This window comes from Bidens hawaiensis, unplaced genomic scaffold (assembly GCF_021521415.1).
Source record: "Bidens hawaiensis isolate Kalapana, Puna unplaced genomic scaffold, B.hawaiensis_p1.1 tig00050572_1, whole genome shotgun sequence".
NCBI classification, from domain to species: domain Eukaryota; kingdom Viridiplantae; phylum Streptophyta; class Magnoliopsida; order Asterales; family Asteraceae; genus Bidens; species Bidens hawaiensis.
This window is the reverse complement of record NW_027499055.1, coordinates 14362-36813: the sequence shown is the minus strand read 5'-3', so window position 1 is coordinate 36813 and position 22452 is coordinate 14362. Positions and strand designations below refer to the sequence as shown.

The 22452-nt window shown below is 34.2% G+C and overlaps 2 pseudogenes across 2 annotated transcripts; one reads left to right on the top strand and one right to left on the bottom strand.

Annotated features, from left to right (window-relative positions):
* Positions 1-456: 456 nt before the first annotated feature.
* On the bottom strand, positions 457-6605 carry LOC143598611 (uncharacterized; annotated as a pseudogene). The gene is made up of 6 exons (XR_013147144.1): positions 5995-6605; positions 4760-5861; positions 4356-4667; positions 3220-4266; positions 2641-2823; positions 457-2240 (listed from the first exon to the last, which is right to left on the bottom strand). The product of XR_013147144.1 is annotated as an uncharacterized LOC143598611 (transcript).
* A 5661-nt stretch (positions 6606-12266) lies between these two features.
* LOC143598610 (superoxide dismutase [Fe], chloroplastic-like) lies at positions 12267-14357 on the top strand (annotated as a pseudogene). The gene is made up of 7 exons (XR_013147143.1): positions 12267-12368; positions 12474-12549; positions 12644-13004; positions 13085-13158; positions 13712-13738; positions 13836-13859; positions 14093-14357. The product of XR_013147143.1 is annotated as a superoxide dismutase [Fe], chloroplastic-like (transcript).
* The last annotated feature ends 8095 nt before the right edge of the window (positions 14358-22452 follow it).

The following is a 22452-nucleotide window of genomic DNA, read 5'->3' as shown; positions in this document are numbered from 1 at the left end:
AGATAGTCATTAAATGACCCTTCCAATTGATTTATTCTTTGGCTAAGGGCTTATATAATGAACGAGCAACATTCAAAATAATAAGTGGTTATGGCTATCCAGTTGAGATTTACAAAATGCCAACTTATATAATCTCTTGCTTTGAGTTAATATGGATGACTCTACCCCTTTAAACTAATTGTAATGCTTAATATATGTATATTGGTCAAGTAATTTACCGAATTACAAAATCAAGATTACAGAAACGAATGTCATGATACAACAAAAAGTTAATAGTACAAATCAATATTTATTTTTATTTATCGGTATCAACTAACCTACGAAAAAATTTATAGCTAGGCAATAACATTTAATATTATCTTTTAAATGGAGAAAATCACAACGTTGGTTGATATATAATAATTTTTAAATTACCTGATTACTTTAACTTCAGAAATTCATACATCCTTTCACTATTATACCATTATTTTAGAACAAAACGCTAATTACTCAAACACTGATACATTCTAAATTCACAAACTTGCCTCAGTCAACAAAAACAATGCATTTAGTGATATATAACAATATGTTACCTGATTACGTCTATAGTGATAAAAGTCACTAATATACCAGAACCTAAAATCGAAAACGGATTTAAACATTTGAAGACTGGTACATTCAGAAATCTCAAAAGAAACTATTAATTAACTTACATCGACTGTTTGAACATCAGTTGGACTCGATCAATTGCTTCAACAACGATTGCTAGAAAGAATATGGATCGCACATTAGTACACCATTGATATATGCCTACACGAAATGTCATCAATGTTACCCTACAACCACTTCCAAAATTCAAATCAAAGTAAGACCAATTATTAAAAAACTAACAGAAGAATACCTGTAATAATACTTGTTTGCGATCGAAATCATTCCTTGAGTTCATGAGGAGATTCATTTTGTGAGTGCTTAATGTAGAAGGAGGCCGTGTCTGTAGAGATTTCTAACAAGGATGTAAAACCATACGACTCAAGCCGCCACCTCGACCCAACAATAAACAGACCTTTCAGTTGAAAAATGCTCTGTGGAAGATGCCTTATACCTGCATCTTTTATATTTAACTCTTCCAAACTTTTCAAGCATCCAAATTCCTCAGGCAATTTCTCAACAAGAACACAATTGTTGAGATCTAAATGCACTAAACTTTTCATCTTACAGATGCTGTCTGGAATATCTCGTAAGGATATACAACCCCTTAGGTGTAGCTCCTCTAAACACTCTAATCTGCCAAGGTCCTTTGGTAACTGCTCAAGCAGCCCGCAAGATTTAAGGTTAAGATATTTCAGATGTTTCAACATGCATATGTTATCCGGAAGATGCTTAATCTCTTTCATACACAAAGTTAGCTCCTCTAAACTTTCTAACCGGTACAAATCTTTGGGCGCTTCTGGAATACCGCCTTCAATTGTAAGCTTTCTTAAATGCTGTAAACCACAGATACTTGCTGAAAAAGAATCAAGGTTTGTGCAAGCACATAGACCAAAAGATATGAGCTTCCCAAGATTTCCAGTGGATGAGTATTCAGGTTCATCATAAAAACATTTAAACTGAAATTTTGGCAAATTATTGCTAGGATGCAGTGGACATGTATCTAATGACTCCGCAATTAGGTGTAGCATAGCCGCGGAGTCAGGTCCATACTTTTTTCCAACCATAAAATACTCAAACCTTGAGCAACCACATAAATTTAAGTAGACAAGCCTTTCTAGACATCCCATGGGAGCGTGAACTTCATGAAGATAATAACATTCTTCAAGTTTTAAGTTCTCAAGATTTGGAGTGTGTCCTAGGTTAAGGTTATTCACCTTAGTACTACTTAGGTTGAGTGATTCGAGCTTCGGACAATTAACGGGCATGTGGAGTTCTACAAAGTCATTACATCCTCCAAGATCTAAGGTCTTGATATTTGGAGTGAGCCCAACGTTAAGGTTACTCACTTTAGAACCACTTAGGTTGAGAAATTTTAGCTTAGGACATTCAATTGGCATATGGAGTTCTACAAAGTCTTTACATCTCCCAAGATCTAAGGTGTTGATATTTGGAGTGAGCCCAACATTAAGGTTACTCACTTTAGAACCACCTAGGTTAAGAAATTTTAGCTTTGGACATTCAATTGGCATATGGAGTTCTACAAAGACTTTACATCCTCCAAGATCTAATATTTCGATATTTGGAGTGAGTCCAAGGTCCAAGTTACTCACCTTAGAACAACTTAGATTGAGCAATATGAGCTCTGGACATTCAATCAACTGGCATGTGGAGTTCTACAAAGTCATTACATCCTCCAAGATCTAATCTCTTGATATTTGGAGTGAGCCCAAGGTTAAGGGTACTCACCTTAGAAGAATTGAGGTTGATGTTTTTGAGATTTTGACATTTAAAGGGCATGTGGAGTTCTAAAAAGTCATTACATCCTTGAAGTTGTAATGTGTCGAGATTTTGAGTTATCCCAAGGTAAAGGGTTCTCAACATAGAATCATCAAGGTAAAGAGATTTCAGCTTGGGACATTCAACAGGCATGTTGAGTTCTACAAAGTCACAACAGTTTTGAACATATAACGTCTCAAGATTTGGTATTAACATAAGGTTAAGGGCTTGAACCTTAGAAGAATTGAGGTTGATGTATTTGAGATTTCGACACTCAACAGACATGTGGAGTTCTACAAACTCATTACATTCACCAACGTCTAATGTCTCGAGATTCGGAGTCATCCCAAGGTTAAGGGTACTCAACATCGACCCACCGAGGAAAAGAGATTTCAACTTGGGACACTCAACGGGTATGTGGAGTTCTACAAAGTCGCAACAGTTTTGAACCCATAACGTCTCGAGATTTGGAATTAGTTCAAGGTTAATGGTTCGGACCTTAGAAGAATTGAGATTAATGTATTTAAGATTTCGACACTCAAAAGACATGTGGAGTTCTACAAATCCATTACATCCTCGAAGGTCCAATGTCTCGAGATGTGGAGTCATCCCAATATTAAGGGTACTCAACATAGAACCATCGAAGCAAAGAAATTTCAGCTTGGGACATTCAACAGGCATGTCGAGTTTTACAAAGTCACAACAGTTTTGAACCCATAATGTCTCAAGGTTTGGAATCAAAGGAAGATTAAGGATTTGAACCTTAGAAGAATTGAGATTGATATATTTGAGAGTTCGTAACTCAATAGGCATATGGAGCTCTACAAATTCATTGCATCCTCCAAGATCTAATGTCTCGAGATGTGGAGTAAACTCAAGGTTAAGCGTACTCAACATAGAGCTATCAAGATAAAGAGATTTCAGCTTGGGACATTCAACAGGCATGTTGAGTTCTACAAAGTCACGACAGTTTTGAACATTTAACATCTCAAGATTTGGTATCAACATAAGGTTAAGGGCTCGAACCTTAGAAGAATTGAGGTTGATGTATTTGAGATTTCGACACTCAACAGACATGTGGAGTTCTACAAATTCATTACATTCTTCAAGGTCTAATGTCTCGAGATTCGGAGTCATCCCAAGGTTAAGGGAACTCAACATAGACCCACCGAGGTAAAGAGATTTCAACTTGGGACACTCAACGGGTATGTGGAGTTCTACAAAGTCGCAACAGTTTTGAACCCATAACGTCTCGAGATTTGGAATCAGTCCAAGATTAAGGGTTCGGACCTTAGAAAAATTGAGGTTAATGTATTTGAGATTTCGACATTCAACGAACAAGTGGAGTTCTACAAAATCATTACATTCTTCAAGGTCTAATGTCTCGAGATTCGGAGTCATCCCAAGGTTAAGGGTACTCAACAAAGAACCACCGAGGTAAAGAGATTTCATCTTGGGACATTCAACAGGCATGTGAAGTTCTACAAAGTCACAACATTTTTGAACCCATAAGGTCTCAAGATTTGGAATCAGTTCAAGGTTAAGGGTTCGGAGCTTACAAGCATTTAGGTTAATGTATCTGAGATTACGATACTCAATGGGTATTTGAAGTTCGACAAAGTTTTTACATCCTCGAAGATCTAATGTCTCGAGATGTGGAGTCCATCCAAGGTTCATGGTACTCAACGTAAAACCACCCGGGTAAAGAGATTCCAACTTTGTACATTCAATGGACATGTTGAGTTCTACAAAGTTCCTACATCTTTTAAGATGTAATGTTCAGAGATTTGGAGTTATCCCAAGGTGAAAGGTTCTCAAGTCCGAATAACTGAGGTTAAGGAACTTAAGCTTATTAAGAACCTGAAATAAGAAAAAAAAATGGAAGAATATTATTGTAATGATAAAATTTGGCATAGTAATGTATAATGCAAAACCTTCATTTATTCTACCTTTCTTTCTTCCCCTTCCCACAATTGAGAGAATATGCTCTGTTCCATTTCGAGGTCAACAAGCATGTTTGCTTGAAATGTTTTAGGTAAGCACGAAAAACCATAATTAGACCAATGTAGAGATTGTAGAGTATTCGGTAAGTACTGGTCAATTTGATTAGTTTCGGATTGGATAAATTCTTCAAATACGATGATACCTTCATCTTCCACATGAAGGAACCTAAGTTTCTTCATCTTTCTAAGGCCTTTCATAATTATAGCAGGATGGAGATCCGTATTCGTCAGTTTTATACTTCTTGTTGCTTCAGTACCCTGTGAATAAAATGAATGTTGAGAGTTAAATTTTTGTCATTACTAATAAATATGTGTTAGTTTTCCACCTTACGAGGAAACTTGAACCTTACCAAGTCATTAACCAATATATCTTCAATTTCCTCTTTAATCCATAGTCGATTATGTTTGTTAGGCTCTTCAGGGTGCAAACGACGAACAATATTCCTTCCCATTTCTTCTATATGGTCATGCATGAGCAACTTGTCATGTTCAGATATAGTTATCAAAGATTTTTGCTCAAGAACTTTCAAACCAATTTGAGCACAAAATCCACAACTTTCAAGTATTCTAATTGTTTTATCCTTCTTTTCACCTTTCAGTATGCATGCAACCTCTAGGAATATTTCTTTTTGATCATCCTCTAGACCATTATAGCTTAGTTCAAGTATTTCCAAAGTTTCCTTTAGTGGAATTGTTTTCAGTCTTTCAATGGCATCTACCCAATATTGCTTTGCTCTACCACAAAGAAATGAACCCAAAACTTTGATTGTTAAGGGAAGACCAGCAGCATAATGTACAGCCACTCTTGATAGCTCTTCATACCCTTGAACCGGAATCTCTTTGCTAAAAGCGTACCTACTGAAAAGGCAAATTGCTTCCTCGTGTGTTAACAAACTGATATCATGAATAAAGTTCACTCGGTATGCTACCAACACTTGCTCATCTCTTGTTGTGGCAATAATTCTACTTCCGGGCTTGAACCAATTTGGGTTACCTGCTAACGCCTCAAGCTGACCTATACTATCCACATCATCTAGAACAACAAGAACCTTTCTACTTCCCATAATTTTTTTCATCTTATTTTTCCCTTCAGAAACACTTTTTACAACGATGTTTTGATCATTTAACACATCTGAAAGGACCTGTTTTTGCAGTTCCTTCAACCCAGATAAAGAGCCTTTTGAAACTTCTCGGACATTCTCAACGAAGCTTACACCTTCAAACCAAATGGATATATGATCAAAAACAGTGGTGGCCAAAGTCGTCTTTCCACCACCTTCCATCCCCTTGATCCCTATCATTCGAACATCATCAATGCCAATTTCTAAAGACGAAATCACATTCTTTACCCTTGTCTCCATGCCTACTAAGTTCTCATCGACGCTCCAATTGATGAAACTTTGCTTTAGTGAAATGTCAATAATAATTTTTTGGATGAATTTTGCCTCATGCCTGCGTGTTAAAGAATATTCGATTAGATTACTCAAAATCCCACATGAAAAGATAAATTCAAATCTCTAACGTACAGTTACAGTTACGTTTTGAGTTAAAACTTTATAAAATAAAAACGAGATGAAGGAATTACCCATCAGCAGTGCTTTTCAACTCCCACCCAGCCAGACTGGCTGCTTCTTTTAGAGCATCTCTCCATCTATTAACAGCCTCTTTCTCTACATGCTTTTCAAAGGCTTCTCCAACTACCCCACTTTGGTTGCGAACTTCGGTGGGCTCCACATCATAGAAGATAGGGTAAGCAGTCTGATCGGTAGTCTTGTGGCACTCCATAATCTTTACGAGCTCATCTAAGCACCACGATGAAGATGCATAGTTCTTGGAGAATACAATGATGTGAAATCTCGACTCTTCAATGGATCTCATGAGCTGATTGTTGATCCTTTTCCCTTTCTCGATTCTCTCATCATCTTTGTAGGTGGTAATGCCTCTATTGTGAAGAGCATGATAAAGATGATCAACAAAGTTCCTACGGGTGTCTTCGCCCCTAAAACTCAAAAACACGTCGTACTTGAAGCTCTTTTGAATGGACGAAAATGAAGTAGATGCCATTGAATGTATGCTTCAAGAATCTAATAAAATAAAAAGCTTTATTAACTGTGGAAAGTTTATATGAACTATTTAGAGACAAATCAACAAGATGACAAGGGTTTAGTATTAATATAACTTATAATCAGCCGAGGAGAAAATATTCTTATTTGCATAACGACAAAGAGTATACCTAACCTGTCTTTAAAAATATTGATTACGTACACTGTAAAAAAATGATTTACTTAATATATTAATTACTTTACTAAAAATTATTTACATTATATATTCAATCAGCCAGCTTTTTGGGAGGTTTTAAAAAATAGAACAGTACAGATTTCTTAGCTGCCAATTAAAAGGGAGATATAATCATTTACATAGAGATCATACTATAATTTCAGTACTATGTTCATAAAGCTTACAAGTCAACAGAAAAACGTTTAATTTCGGTGGCAACATCCATGATGCATGAATACACACATTTAATTGTTAACACTTACTCACAAACATAAGAAAAGTAGCATTATTAATTGTTGATTTCAGAATGAATGCAGATGCAAAATAATACACAGTTACAGTCTCTAATGAAAAATTGTTTCTAGTATTATGACATCAATTAAAAGGTGCGTACACCCGACAAAGATGCCCTGTTCAAGTAGCATTAATATACGAAACTACAGTCGCTGGGCATTTTATCAAACAGTTGGAGTGCACCGAATATGAAGCTGATTCTAATTTGAATACTTAATTAATTAAAACAATATTACAAAAGCTCATGAACCAATTAGTGACCTGAACCCATGTGATATTCAGAAAACAGATCTATACAAACTCAACAAGATGCATGATATTATCATATAAGCAGTTGACATAAAGTTGAATTCAATAATTGAAAAGGATAGAAATCCCTAACTAATTAATTAATATAAAAAAAACTAACCTTATGATTGATTGATATAAGAACCAACTTGTAAATACAAGAGAGAGGCTGCTTTGGGAGGAAATGGATGAGGGAAGAAATAAAGAGCGGCTGTTGGCTATAAGGTTGGTAGGTAGGTGGGTGATTAACGGTAATTCTAGAAAACAAATTTACAAACCTTTTGTCTTATTCATCTTCTATTGTTAAGTAAATGAGAAATTATAAATTAAACATTTACAAATTAATATAATTTCACGTATGTGTCTTAACTCAAATCTCCTTTACAACACAAAATAACAAATAAATTATCAAGAGGGTCATTATATATTTTGGTCATAAACCTTTTTTTCAGGTGGCTATACTTAATATTTGTGTGGTTATTATGTTTTTAGGTCTATAAAGATTCAAACGGAAACATTATTTATATAAACTTTTTAAAAATTATATTTAAGCTATTACAAGTTTGAAGTATTTTTGTAATGTGCGACTTAACACGCACTATGCGTGTGTGCGGTTTAACGTATCCATGTATGCTTTTTGTACGGTTTAATGATTCTCTCGCAACACGCAGGTTTTATTCCAATGAAACTTTAATTTACACATATGGTACTTTGAATTTACCCAAAACAGGGATGGTGCGAAATAGAGCATTACGCAATAAGACATGTCACACCCCGACTTAGGGCCTAGAGGTGTGACCAACAATTGGTACATGTTTCGTAAATATATCAGAGTTGTGGTTTTATTTTAGCGGAAGACTTTGTTTATAACAAGATATTAATTCATTTTGAAAACTTTACAGATAATAAATACCCCCGAGTGTTTGATTTACAATTCTTGTTTGACTTGTTTACAATATTAAAAATTGAGTCATCTCCATATAGCGAGCGTCTAACTTCATGAGTGACTATAATTCCTTGCTACCTATGCCAATTAAGTCTGTTTCCCTTAAATGAGAGGAAAAATACGTCAGTGATATGCTGGTGAACCGTTAACTCTAAAAGCATATAAATTACTGTTATTATACAAATATAGTTTTCTTTACAAGCTCAGTGGAAACGTTATTTATTTCTGGGATTTGTACCACTGCCATACACACAATTCAAGAGTTCCCCGAGCTACATAGCGCATGTTTGGAGAACTTGTTATGACTACGCGTACAGTTATGTTTGGATTCAGACACATGTGTAATCGGTTTGAGTTAACTTTATTTTATATTTTTTATTATAACGTTTAGAGATCACGTAATCTCATGAAAACGTTTGACTGACTCTTTAAGACAAATAACATGTTCATCTTATAGAGTATAAATTTGTTTTGATTGTTTGTAAAGGTTTAACATATTCGCGTTATATAAAAGGTTGAACGTATTCACATGTGATTGTGATATGGTGATCTCGTTTGAACATCTTTGTGAATGAATGATGATTAACTTATAATAAAATAGATTTACATAAATATCTGGATTGTCTCTTGATCCGGCTACAGACCTTTAGTCTGGTTTTGATAGCTTTAAACCTTGATAACTAATTAATTTGAATAAAATATATAGACATGTAGTCCTTTTTTTGTTTACGAATCATGTGCTTGGTTTCCTCTTCATAAAGAAACATCTATCATAGGTTTCTTCTTCCAAAAGAAACATCAATTGACTAAATCTTTGTATGTAAAATCTTATGTTTCTTAATCATGAAGAAACAATGTTTTAACTATATTCCTTGTATGTAAAACTTCATGTTTCTTAATCATGAAGAAACTATGTTTTGACTATATCCTAATGTATGTAAAAATTATGTGTTTCTTAATTATAAAGAATCGTTATTTTAACTATAACTTTTACATGTATAAAGCTTATGTAAACATAAATATGATCAAGGTTTGGGCTATACCCCAAACTATGTTTAAAGCCATATAAAATAATAATAAAATAATAACTTAAGTGGAACCCTACCTTACACGGATATTTGGAGTTTACACACATAAGCTTAAACGAGCAGCACTTCTACTATATATCGTGAACCGGGGCTTAAATCTTCGGAACTTCGGAACTAGGCACGCACCACAAGACTTGGCACGCTTCCCGAGGTAAAGTGTGTCTGAATGAGTGTGTTTTGGTGTGAGAAGAAGGTATGCAGTTCACCCCTATTTATAGGCTGATTTCATGACCCATTGCGTAGCGCTATGACTCAGCATTCTCTGTGCTGCCACATGGTGGGACACACGTCAGCTCGCCCCGCATATCACAAAGGAGTTATGGGTCAGTCCATCGCGTATTGCAACATCGCCCATCCTCGTTTTCTTCCCGGTTCCAACACGTAGCGTGATGGTTTCTTGATTAAGCCCGTCGCATAGCGTGATGGGTTTCAAAATTCAAAATTTCCATTTTAGTCCTTTACGTTTACAAAAATACTAAGGCGTCTCTAAAACTGTGCGAGCGTAAGTGCGCCATCAAAACGTCACATTGCGCATGTGCGCGTCGGGTTCTTCGCGCCCTCGCTAAGACAAGTGAGTGTGTCTAGCCACATAAGAATGTTATCATATGAACTCATCTTCTTATAAGGACTCCTCAACTACAATTCTATTTATGCGTTTATTTGTATTTCTCAATTAATTGTTACATGATTATTTGCTAAGGTGTTTATGTATTGTTTGGTGAACTCATCTACATCCTCATTAGTAAGATCATGTGTTGTCTGAGTAATCTAACCCTGTGTTTGGTAAAAATACTTTTTTGTTAATTAATTGTTGTTAATACTGCATCCGTATTGGAATTGTCTATTACTTACACACACATGGGGATGAAGAGAACATGAGAACTAATAAAAAATTATTTTTAATTTAATTAAAAAAATATTTTTAATTTTTTTCCTTTCATCATTCTTATATGTTGTTATTCTTCATTAGAAAAAAATATAAAAATAAAAAATGATAAAAAAAACTCGTTGTAGTGCACATACGCAATACATCAATTTTTTTGTATTGCATATGTGCAGTAGTGTGTATTTTATATGTGCAATAGTATTAAATATCATATATGCAATTGTTTGTATTGTATATATGCAATAGTGTTATATTATATGCAAAAATTAAAAAAAAAAACGTTATAGTGCATATGTGCATTAGTGTTGTATTACGTATATGCATAGCGTGCATTGAATACAATAAATGGTGTTGTATTTTGCATATATTCAATAATGTGAATTGTGTAATGCAATTGTGTTGTATTATATGCAATAAAACCATATTGTATATATGAAGTACACATTATTGCATATATGCAATACATCGACAATTTTTTTTTCTTTTTTTAAGGAACAATATCAACTTATTAGAAGGAGGAAAGAAAAAGAAATCAAAAAATAAATTTTTTTTAAAAGTTAAAAATAATTCTTTATTAGTTTTTTAGTTCTCTCTTTACAAGAAGTTCTCACTAAATCTCACTCATATATATATATATATATATATATATATATATATATCAAAATTTGTGTTTGCTCACTCAACATTTTTTTGTTGATAAATCTATTTATTTTTTACGCATATTGTAGGTACATGCATTGGATGATTGAAGTTTGAAGCTAGTAATTTTGGACTTTAGATATCAACATAATACTTTTCTTATTTTTATTTATTTTGGATACTTGGTGGTTTGTTTCTACTTGGATTGTGATGTATTTCAATTTTATGGAATAAAATAATTAGAGTCATTCTTATTAATAGTTTCTTGTGAGCTACCGAACAATTTAAGTTGGACCCGACATATTCCGTCGTAGGCTGGGTTATGATAGCTGAATGGTCTTACGAGACAAATAGAATGTTTACGTGAATGTTGAATGTGAATTGTTAGGTCGCAACGTGAATGTTAATAAGTAATGGTAAAATATGAGTAATGATGACCTAATGAATTCGTAAACTAGAACCTACTCAGTGTAGCTGTAGCTGACTTTTAATAATGGTGAGGATGGTAGGGAACTTGGAGTACATGCAACGCTATCTATGATGAGACTGACATCCAAGCGAAGAGTTTTATGTTATGTTTGAAAAGAAACGTTTTAAGTTTATGTTTAAATTTAATGTGTTAAAATGTATAATTTCCAAGAAATTGAGGTAACTGTTGCAATGCGTTAAAACGTGGCAATAAAACCTGAGAATGGGGCTGAGTGATTGATTTTCCAGATGATGAATGTTTGATTTTGGTGTTACACAAGTGTTGTTTTGTATCAGCGTTTGAATGGCAATATCTTCAGATGCTTATAATAAGACACCAGATATATAAGATATATAAGATGGTGTGTGAAACTAGCCTAATACCAAAAGAATATGAGAAAGTGATGTAATTAGACTTAGAATTATACAAGAAACAAAGTAGCTAGGTCAAATAAAAAAGTCACATGATTGTGTAAGAAAAGTCAAAATAGGATCGAAAGATTTGTTTGTTTTAGAGCGCGACATTTAGATATAGACACGACGGTTAGTTAGTTAAAACAGCTAATTACTGTCCGTTGTAAGGGTACAAATACCCCCCCCCCCCCTAATGTACCGACATATTCAAGTGTGTTAATATAACGTAGTGTGTGTAAAGCATTTACTCTCTCTTGTTCATCACGGGTTCATTGCACATTCATGTGCATAACCCAAAATCTCTTGTTCATCCTATTGGTGATCTTAAATGAATAAATGATCCGGCCAATAAAAGAGAGATATTTCATTAATAGAGATATCTCGGGGAATGACTATTAAATGATAAGCTTAATTTTTATAACTATTTTTGGAAATATTATAATCAACGTGTCTATCATGGTAATTTTCATGTAATTTATATATGGCTGTACTGCATGGTGGTGTAGTACAAATGAGACATGATCCATGTACTAGGTGTACTATCAACGTTAACTCCAACAACCCAACTCATCATCACTCTCATCTTATATTGGCGTTTCTCTCTTAGATCAATTGCAGAATTTTGTAGATCATAACAGAGCTTACACTCATAGAGGCAGGTGATCAGTTGTCTACTCAACCTTTTTGTTACATAAAAATAAATAAGGCTTGTTAAGGTTGTTATCTTTGTTTACTTTTTTGAAGAAACTAAGTTTGTTGTGCAGAGAATGAGTACCCGCAAAATCTGATTCTGGGACAACATCAGCCGGCATCGTTTTGAAGCCACCTCCTTATGCATTGGTACATAAGTTAAATAGTTAAATCTTTATTCATTAGGAAAATAACCTAAATAATCATTTTAACCATATTCTTTTTCATGTTGCACATATGGTAGGATGCTCTAGAACCACATATGAGCAAAGACACATTGGAATATCATTGGGGAAAACACCATAGAGGTTATGTCAACAACCTAAACAAGCAAATTGAGGGAACTGAATTACATAAACTGTCATTAGAAAACATAATATTAGCTTCGTATAATAAAGGTGAAACTCTTCCCGCCTTCAACAACGCTGCACAAGCTTGGAACCATGAATTCTTCTGGGAGTCTATGAAACCTGGCGGTGGTGGAAAACCGATCGGGGAACTTTCAGAATTAATAACCCGAGATTTCGGTTCGTTTGAAGGCTTCGTTCAAGAGTTCTCGAAAGCTGCCGCTACTCAGTTTGGTTCGGGTTGGGCTTGGCTTGTGTGTAAGTGTTTGTTTGTTGTTTGTTCCCCCAAAATTGGAAATAATATTTACTATTTTTTTTTAAAATCTTTGTATGTGTAGATTACAAAGAGAACAAGAAGCTTGTTGTGTTGAAGAGTCCGAATGCTGTTAATCCTCTTGTGTTGGGATATTATGTGAGTTGACAATAATATAATATTATATTCTTTTTGTATATTGGTTTTAGATGAATCTATAATTCTTGTGTTAGCCTGTGTAATGAGAGATGGAAAGGTTTTTTCTTTATATATTGGAGCCACCTCTAGCATGAACTCTGTGTAGTGCAGGACTATAAAATGGGGCGTTTTGTGCTATGTGGCGTCCAATTAGCAAATTGTGGGTTTTTGTTTCAGGGGTGTAATGGTGTTGTAGGCAAATATATCTATACATATACATATACATATATATATATATCACATACACAAGATTATAATAATAATAATAAAAAACCAACACACTAGGCTACATGCAGTTCCCCCCCCCCCCCACCCAACACACACACACACACATTTCGCCCCATTTGTAGCCTGGGGGCGGTGTTCTCGCCCCAAAACCTTGTTTGTCGCCCCTCAAATTCGCCCCGGTACATATACCCTAATTAAGGGCTATTGGGCTACTTGATTGTAATCTAAACTACTGTGTAGTACATAATCTAACAAGAGGTTTCTTTTTTTTTTCCTGAATTTCCAGCCACTCCTCACCATAGATGTTTGGGAGGTAACATTTCTTTCACTTGCATTTTCCACAATATACAAACTATATATGTCTATGACAGATTCACTAACTTCAATTTAAATCTAATTTGTGGTTGCAGCATGCATACTACCTGGATTTTAAGGCAAGAACTTCTTACTTTCATACAGAAGCATTTATGCATACATACACAAACACATGGACAGATCTATGCAAAAACACTATGTACTATGAGAACACAAAGAGCTGTAGAAATATATATGAGGGATCTATTTCTTATTTATTAACAAAACACAAATAACAAAATGAACCTTTAGCCTATCGAACGCTTGATTAATGCCACACTATAATGACATTAAAATTTATTTTCTGTTACAGAACCTCAGGCCCGATTATATATCAACTTTTCTCGATAAGCTTGTATCATGGGAGGCAGTGAGTTCCAGGCTCGAAGCAGCCAAGGTCTGAGGGAAAGAAAATTGGAGGCAATTGATGCAAGGCCTAAAACGACACAATAAAACCCGAGATTGGGAGTGAAACAAATAAAATGTATTGTGATGTCTATGTTTTATGGTAATGTATTGCGCCTTATGTTCTGTTGTAATTACTAAAATAAAAACGAACTTCGTTCTGTTTTTTTTTTCTTTATATTTTATCACATTTAAATTATAAAATATGTAAAACTAATTACGAAACGGTTCCAACTCTACCTGGTTAATTAGTACCTGTTACAGTTGGAATTGGAGTTCACTAATAAGAGAAAGAAAACAAAAACAGAGAAGAATTTCGTCAACATATTCGTAATCCTATCATTAGACAATTGGGTTGAATAACACTAAAAGAACTGACTGTTACATAGTAGACCCTTGACAATACAAAAATTACAAATTGAACCCCTAAACTGTCAGTACCATAACATTGATACCTTTCCCTTCAAAACATCCTTGACCTCCCCTACCAACAGTAGTCCTCCCAAAAGCACTAGACAATATTGTATTGTTGGACAGATTTGTTGAGCGCACAATTGTTAGATGAGTAGAAGAAAGAATCGAATCAACAAGAACTTGTATTAAAACTTGATAATATGGTGTATAACTTGTATTTTTTTTTTGAACGAAAAATAAAAGAATTAAGGTGTATAACATGTATTAAAACTTGATAATATGATATACATCGTGCTTTTTCTTAACACATGAGTGGTCTTATACAATACATAGTTGACCAAAAAAAAATTCCACATGGTCGGAATCTTTTGGGGTCAGAATACTATCATGGGGTCGGTTCGGCAGTTCAAGTCGGGTCCAACTCGGTTGTTCGGATCAGTTCGGTCATTCATATTTCTTTCATAGTATAGATTAGCATTGTGTTCCCGAGTTCAATTTAGTGAAAGAAAAGAAAAGAAAGTGAGAATAGTTATGAAAAAAGGGTATTTTCGAGTTTTTTCAAGGAAGGAAGCAGAAAGGAATTAAATTGGAAGGAAAACTAACTCTTATCTCTAATTTTTCAAATTGGAATGAATTGAAGAGAAAGAAAAGTAAACAAGTTTGATCAAACTCAAATTACAAAGTTACCCTGGTCCTATTTATCTTAAGTCTTCCTTGTTTTTTGTAAGTGTAACCAAATTGTCGACCCTACTCCAACGCAAGTAAACGGCCACATGTAAATCCATTATTGATGTTACTCGTTGACTATTGCTTCAATGAGATTGTGATTACCAATCAATGCATAAACTTTTTTTTTCTTTTTCACTTTATATGTACCAGAAGTTATTTATTTATGGTTTATTTAAGTTATGAATGGAATTCCAAGTACGATCTTTGGCTCGTCTGTAATAATGGAGCATTGCTTTTGCACTTTATTATTATTATTATTATTATTATTGTTGTTGTTGTTGTGTTATAACTTGATACTTATGTAACTAAACTGAGTAGGAATTAGAATCTTGCTGTGAAAGTTTGTATATTTTCGGATACAAGGTTTCTTCACAATCAAGATCTTCAAAGACAGTGGAAGGTAGTTCAAGAATAAAAAGGCCACCGTAAAGTTGATAGTATAATTGAAACAAAGGTATAGTTGTAAAATTGTAAGTTCTTTCTTTTCCTTTCAACTCAGGAACACATGTAAGCTTTAATTTATTTTCATTTCCTTCGAACTCAGGAACACGATAGTAACTTATATGTTTTCCTTCTCGTCGTTTTTTTTCTCTTATTAATTCTCTTTCCTTTCTTTTATTTTATTGGTTAAACTCATAACAGAGTGTTAAGAGTGGAAAAGAAATGAAATGGGAGGAAAGAAAAAATATTATTATGTTCTATAAGTTTTTTTTAATGAGAGAATAGAAAGAAAATAAGAGAAAGTTGTGTTTTAATTAAATGAAGGAAAAGAAAAAAGATGGAAGGAGAACAAGGAAAAATAAAGAAGCGAGTTGGAAGAAAATATTTTCTTTCCAATATGGAATGAAATGAGAAGAAAAGAAATGAAAGATAAAATATATAAAACAAATGAAAATAAACATTTTCTTTATTTTCTTTTCTCTCATTAAGATTTAACATTCCTAATCTGTAAATTAGGATTTGAAAATTTTCCGAATCTATTGCTTTTGTAAACACATTAGCTAACTGATTTTGAAATGAAACATGTTCAATTGAAATCCAAACTTTTTTTTATAGCAATCTCTTATGAAGTTATGCATGATCTCAATATATTTTGACTGAAATAGTTTATCCGAATAGTGACCATCATTAATATAAAAAAATAAATATACTTTTATAAAATGTAAACTTTTATATAAAATATGAAAACAAAATTTTATATTAAGAATATTACTATAGCACGTTTCGGCATAAATAATAACAATTATATTATGTTTTGTAAAAAACATGGAACATAATACATTTGTCATAATTCAAATAGACGTCTATTAATAAAAGAATATTATATTTTAAGATAAATAATATATATTTTTTATTAAATAACGTTCAAGTTTAGTTTCGAAAACATATATTAGTTTTACAACGATTATTTGAAATTGTATTGTTCCAATATATTTATAAGATATTTTAAAACGTTCGATTTAGTTACGCTTTTTCCTAAACAATAGAAATTTGTAATTTAGTTATTAGAATCATAATAAATAAGACACGTGAGGATAAATAAATTAAGTTATGATAAGATTCCATTTGTATCTATGTTTATGTGTTAATATACTTGGTATTAAACATAAATCAAGTTATCATTTGGATAAATGTTAATAAGATCTTGACGTTGATTGACATATTACCACACTTGAATGTTATTTGAGCTGACGCAAATGTGAATTTTCTCGTAAATCCCCTCATTTTAATGATTTATAAATGTTTTTGGGGGAAAAGTATGTAAATTAAGGGCTATATATTTTACAAATTGTGTTAAATGGGATGAGTCATTATGAAAGGAAAAATCGTTAACCTAGAGAGAAACGACATAAAAATATTGATAGATACATCGGGGCGACGCCCCCGCTCTTCCAGTCGCTCTAGTTGAAAAGGTGGGAATATTTTAATTTTGGTATGCATCAGGTTTATCATAAATGATAGTCATACATGTGTTGTACTCTTTGCTCGTTTACAACTAACGCGTTTTGTTTAAGAAATATATAACTATGTTTGGAAAAGTGGAAATTAAATTCTCATTGAAAAGAATGGTGTATAATGAAATTTATCATTGATAAGAATGATGAATAAATGGGAGTAAAGTCGAGAACTGTTACATCCCAGTTTTTAATTGAGAAACTCACCAGCATTCGTGTTGACTAAATTATTTTAACATACTTTTCAGGTAAATGAAGAAAATGGATGCTTCGTGGAGGATTCGGAAAGAACGGTGTTGTGCGTTTGAATGAATGATAGTTGGACTTGTGATTTAAAATAGAACCGTGCATGTTTGACACGTGTAAAATTCTATTATTTAATAAAGTCCAACTTATGGTTCATTATTTTTAATCTGATTGGTTGAACAGCGTCTGTCACTGCCCAAATTAACAAAATTTAGCCCTCTGTTGTCAAGTTAACGATTTTGGGATGTGACATATAATCATTTAACCAATCATAGTAATTGTATTCGATAGATATAAACAACTAAAACACACAATATTATACACTAAAAACACATTATTTCACCCACACATCAACTATTTGTTTACATTATGTGTTGCGTCATTCACCAAGTTATGATAAAAGTGTAAAACATAAATGATATCGGTTATACCGACTGGTTTTCTAAACATCACGTTTTAAAATAACCAATGCATTTTATCAAGTTTAAAGTCATGGATGAACAACTTGTAATAGTCGACATTAGTGCCCGATTATTAAAAGCGTCCTCTTTAATATAGGAAACCGTAGCGGAGGTTCTACCTTTGCATTACATCGTCATTGTACTGCGAGAACTAAGGTTAGTGTCACATTTCTTTTTGCCTAGTGTTTCATGTTCTCGAAGAACTTGGCATACTGTTTTTTATGATTAAAGTGATAAACTACTATTATAATCACATTGTACCTTTGTACACCATAACCATTAGCCATAGGATGACCATGAGATATATTGATAGATCTATCTAGTTGTGACAATCCCATCCTATTTGGTTAGTCGCTCTTACTTTACTACAGACAGAATGGGAGAATTTATATTAAAATGTTTCCCGAGGACAAACTTACAAATGTTTTGGTTTGATTATGGAACTCTGTGGTGGCGAACGTGTTGTGAGATTTAGTTAATCTGTGACCGTTATAAGTTTATCTAAAAAAATCATAACGAATTAACGGTTAAATAAAGAAATTTTGTTGAAAATGTTATTTACTTTTCATTATGTGAACTCACCAACCTTGTGTTAACAGTACTTCGTAAACATTTTTTTCAGGTATGACTAGGCACGGGAATGAATGTGTGATATATGACGTAACTGCTTTCGTTAGTGAACATAAACAACCTGGGATACCACCCCTTTTCGGACCCCAAAGCTCTATACTTACGTGATATGTCACACCAATAAAATACTCTAACTTGTAGACTTAACGTCTCGAAACCTAAAGATACCGTTTTGTAACAACTTCTAATTTGTGGTATCTTAATTGGGCTCAAGCCATTCTATAAAGGGAAACAAAAATAAGAATGATGAGAATGATTTGTCGTCTTAAAAATAACCATCATAAAAAAATCATAAATCAAAACAAAAAAAAAAAGAAAAAAACCTAAAATATTTCTTCTGCCGTCATCATTCAACAAAAAATAATAATGTTGAGGAAAAACAATCATTGTGTTTTTTTTATCGTTTGTTATTTTATTTGTTTTCGTCATTGATTGTACATTTTTTCCCATGACATTGTGTCTTTTTTCTCGATATTTACTCAACATTGTGTTATATATTGTGATCTATTATTTTTTATTTATCATTATGTTTTTATTTTATTTTCGTCATTGTGACTTTTTTCATCGACATTATGTCTTACTTGTCTTTTTTTTTTGAACGAGAAGACGAGGGAACTATTTTATTTTTTTTATATTTATCGTTTTTTATTTATATTTTGAGTTATGATTTTTTTTCTTGAGTTTTTCTTAAGAGGTTTTTATTGAAGCCACAAATCATTCTCACACTTCTCATATTTGTCTCCCTTTGTATTTTAACATTTTTCTCCTAACTGTGGTTAAGTTATGTTTGCTATTTTCGATAACCAATTTCTGTTATCACGCATTTCTCCGTTGCGATTCGAGGTGTGACATGTGTGCTCTTAGATCTAGTACTAGGAAACAGAACCTGCTGAATATATGAACGAGAGTTGCACAAGTCTAAAAAAAAAAGAAACCAATGGAAGCCTTGATGGAAAAAATAATCATAGCCGAGGTCGAAATCGTATAAAGTCAAGGAACAACTACTGAGATGAGAGATCATGAAATACTAATCTCTGAGTATGTGAAGCCTTCGCTTACTCCTCTTTCTAGTGTCATGAGACCGAATGAACTGTTTATCATATTCCTACTTAGATCATTCAGTTGATTCGGATCCGTTACACTTTTAATGACCTAGACGATGATGACACTAATGCCCACCTTGAGACTTGAGTTGTTCTTACAGCTTTGTGACATATTCAAGATAAAAGTCAGTTGATGAGGTCAAGCTTCGAAATTTCCATTTTCGCTAAAATCTAAAGCCCATTGGTGGCTTATGTCATTACCTAATGATTCCATTACCAATGAGTAAAGTTATAATTCATTTCATTAGTTGTCAACATGCATTTTTACCTGGAATAAAAGTTGAATATTTCTCCTTTGACATAAATACAAATTTTGTCTTCTAAACGTAACAAAATTTTGAATTACGTCTTTTAAAAAGTTTGTTTTCATTCATTGTCCTTTATATGAGAAATTGCATCACTTTTAGTCCTTTAACATAATATCCATTAAAAAAACTAAGTCCTAACATGTATAAGACACATGAGGGCAAAACGGTATTTTTCAAGCATTCGTTATTAAATACCTAAAATTAAAACAATAACAAAATATGTGTCCCACTTTAATTCTTTAATATTAAAAATGGAAAAAAAGGACCTACCAGCTACCACCCCTCCCACTCCATCATCACCGATCATCCTCTTCTTTTATCACTCAATTTTCTTCTTCACAATCACACCACCCAACTTCAACTTATTATTTACTAGGAGGCAATTCTTCACCTTTACATTCACATTCGCCTTCTCTCTCAAATATCAATTTTGACCACAAATCCTTCAATTATGACACCGAGCTCTGTGGTCAACATAATCGACATTCATTACAGGGTGTCATATTTAGATTTTATTATTTGTTAGAAATAAAAGGTTGAAATTACTTTTATGCCCTCATATGCCTAGCACATGTTAGGACTTAACCGAGTATTTGGATGGGCGCTATGTTAAAGAACTAAAGGTGATACAATTTCTCATATTGAAGAAACACAAATCCAACCCTCAAGGTCTAACACGTTAGTCCGAGGGTTATGGTTAAGTATTCTACACGATGGGTTATAAAACCTTCTTGGCGCAGACGAGTGTATCCTGCAAAACAGAACACCGTGAGCTCGTTACGAGGAATGGGGGGATTCTCTCGTAACCACCCTTCAGCGTGATAATCAGTACTTGATAGTATAAGATAATACAGTTTGATAGTAATAGTCGGGGAGAGTATATCCTTTACCATTTGGAGGTTTATTGGTATTTATAGCCGGAGGAGAGAGAGTGTGACCAACTACCATGTCAGGTTTTCCACCAGTAATATTCTCCACCGTGCGGTCGTGGTGGTTGGTGGAAGTTGGTGGACATCATGGCCTTTTGACAAGAACGTGGTTGTACTGTTTGTACCGTCCTTTATGTGTTGTCTAATCCCCATTGGTTTGGTGTCTATCCCTATGTGGGTTGCCACCTATTTGTCCCATGCTGGTGGGACCTTTGTATTACCATTCCCGAGGTGTCAGGAAAAGGTTTATATTGGACTCCACTCTTCGCGCCTTGTACTACGCCTGGCGTAAGTTATATCCTGGCGCCTAGTGTTCCGCCAAGCGTATTAACTTAGTGTTATACTTTGTTAAACGGTGGGTTTCATACCCTACCTCTACAAGTCCCCCTAGTCCATAGTCGCCCTTCTTTAGAGAGGTGGGGGTTGTGGACTTATCATGGGCTTTTGGTTACGCATCTTGGTAGCCTTTTACCGATTTACCCCGTTAGTTTGGTCTGTTTTTGTAAATCGTTCCGTGCATTGGCGGGTGATTTATGATGATCGTCCTTTGCCGAGCCTTATTTGGCGGGTGATTTATATTAAATCATCCCATGGCAGAGCCTATTTTGGTGGGTGATTTACGTTAAATCATCCCCTGGCGGAGCCTATTTTGGTGGGTGATTTATGTTAAATCATCCCGTGGTGGAGCCCGTTTTGGTGGGTGATTTACGTTAAATCATCCCATGACGGAGCCTATTTTGGCAGGTGATTTATGTTAAATCATCCCATAGCGGAGCCTAATTTGGCGGGTGATTTAATTTAAATCATCCCATGGCGAGGCCTATTTTGGCGAGTGATTTGTGTTAAATCATCCCATGGCGGAGCCTATTTTGGCGGGTGATTTAAGTTAAATCATCCCATGGCGGGGCCTATTTTGGCGGGTGATTTGTGTTAAATCATCCCATGGCGGAGCCTATTTTGGCGGGTGATTTATGTTAAATCATCCCATGGTGGAGCCTATTTTGGCGGGTGATTTATGTTAAATCATCCCATGGCGGGACCTATTTTGGCGGGTGATTTATGTTAAATCATCCCATGGCGGAGCCTATTTTGGCGGGTGATTTATGTTAAATCATCCCATAGCGGAGCCTAATTTGGCCAGTGATTTATGTTAAATCATCCCATAGCGGAGCATAATTTGGCGGAGTCTATCGTTGCCAATACTTGTCATCTTGGTTTCTTTTATATTGATGACGTGTAGTTTGGCGTGGATGGGTGAATTAAATGCAAGTCAGTGAAACGACTGCTAGACGTGACAGTTTGACGGCAGTTGCTCTGCTGTGCAGACTTTCTGCCTGTGTTAGGCGAATGGGCGAGAATCCCGGTGACGCGCCCAACTGTAACACACATCCACTGTCGTCTTATTATCGTGGCGTTTCCTGATTGGACCACGCGTTATTTATCCCTTTTGTATCCCCCGGCCCTCATTAATTGCGATTAGTATAAATAGGGGG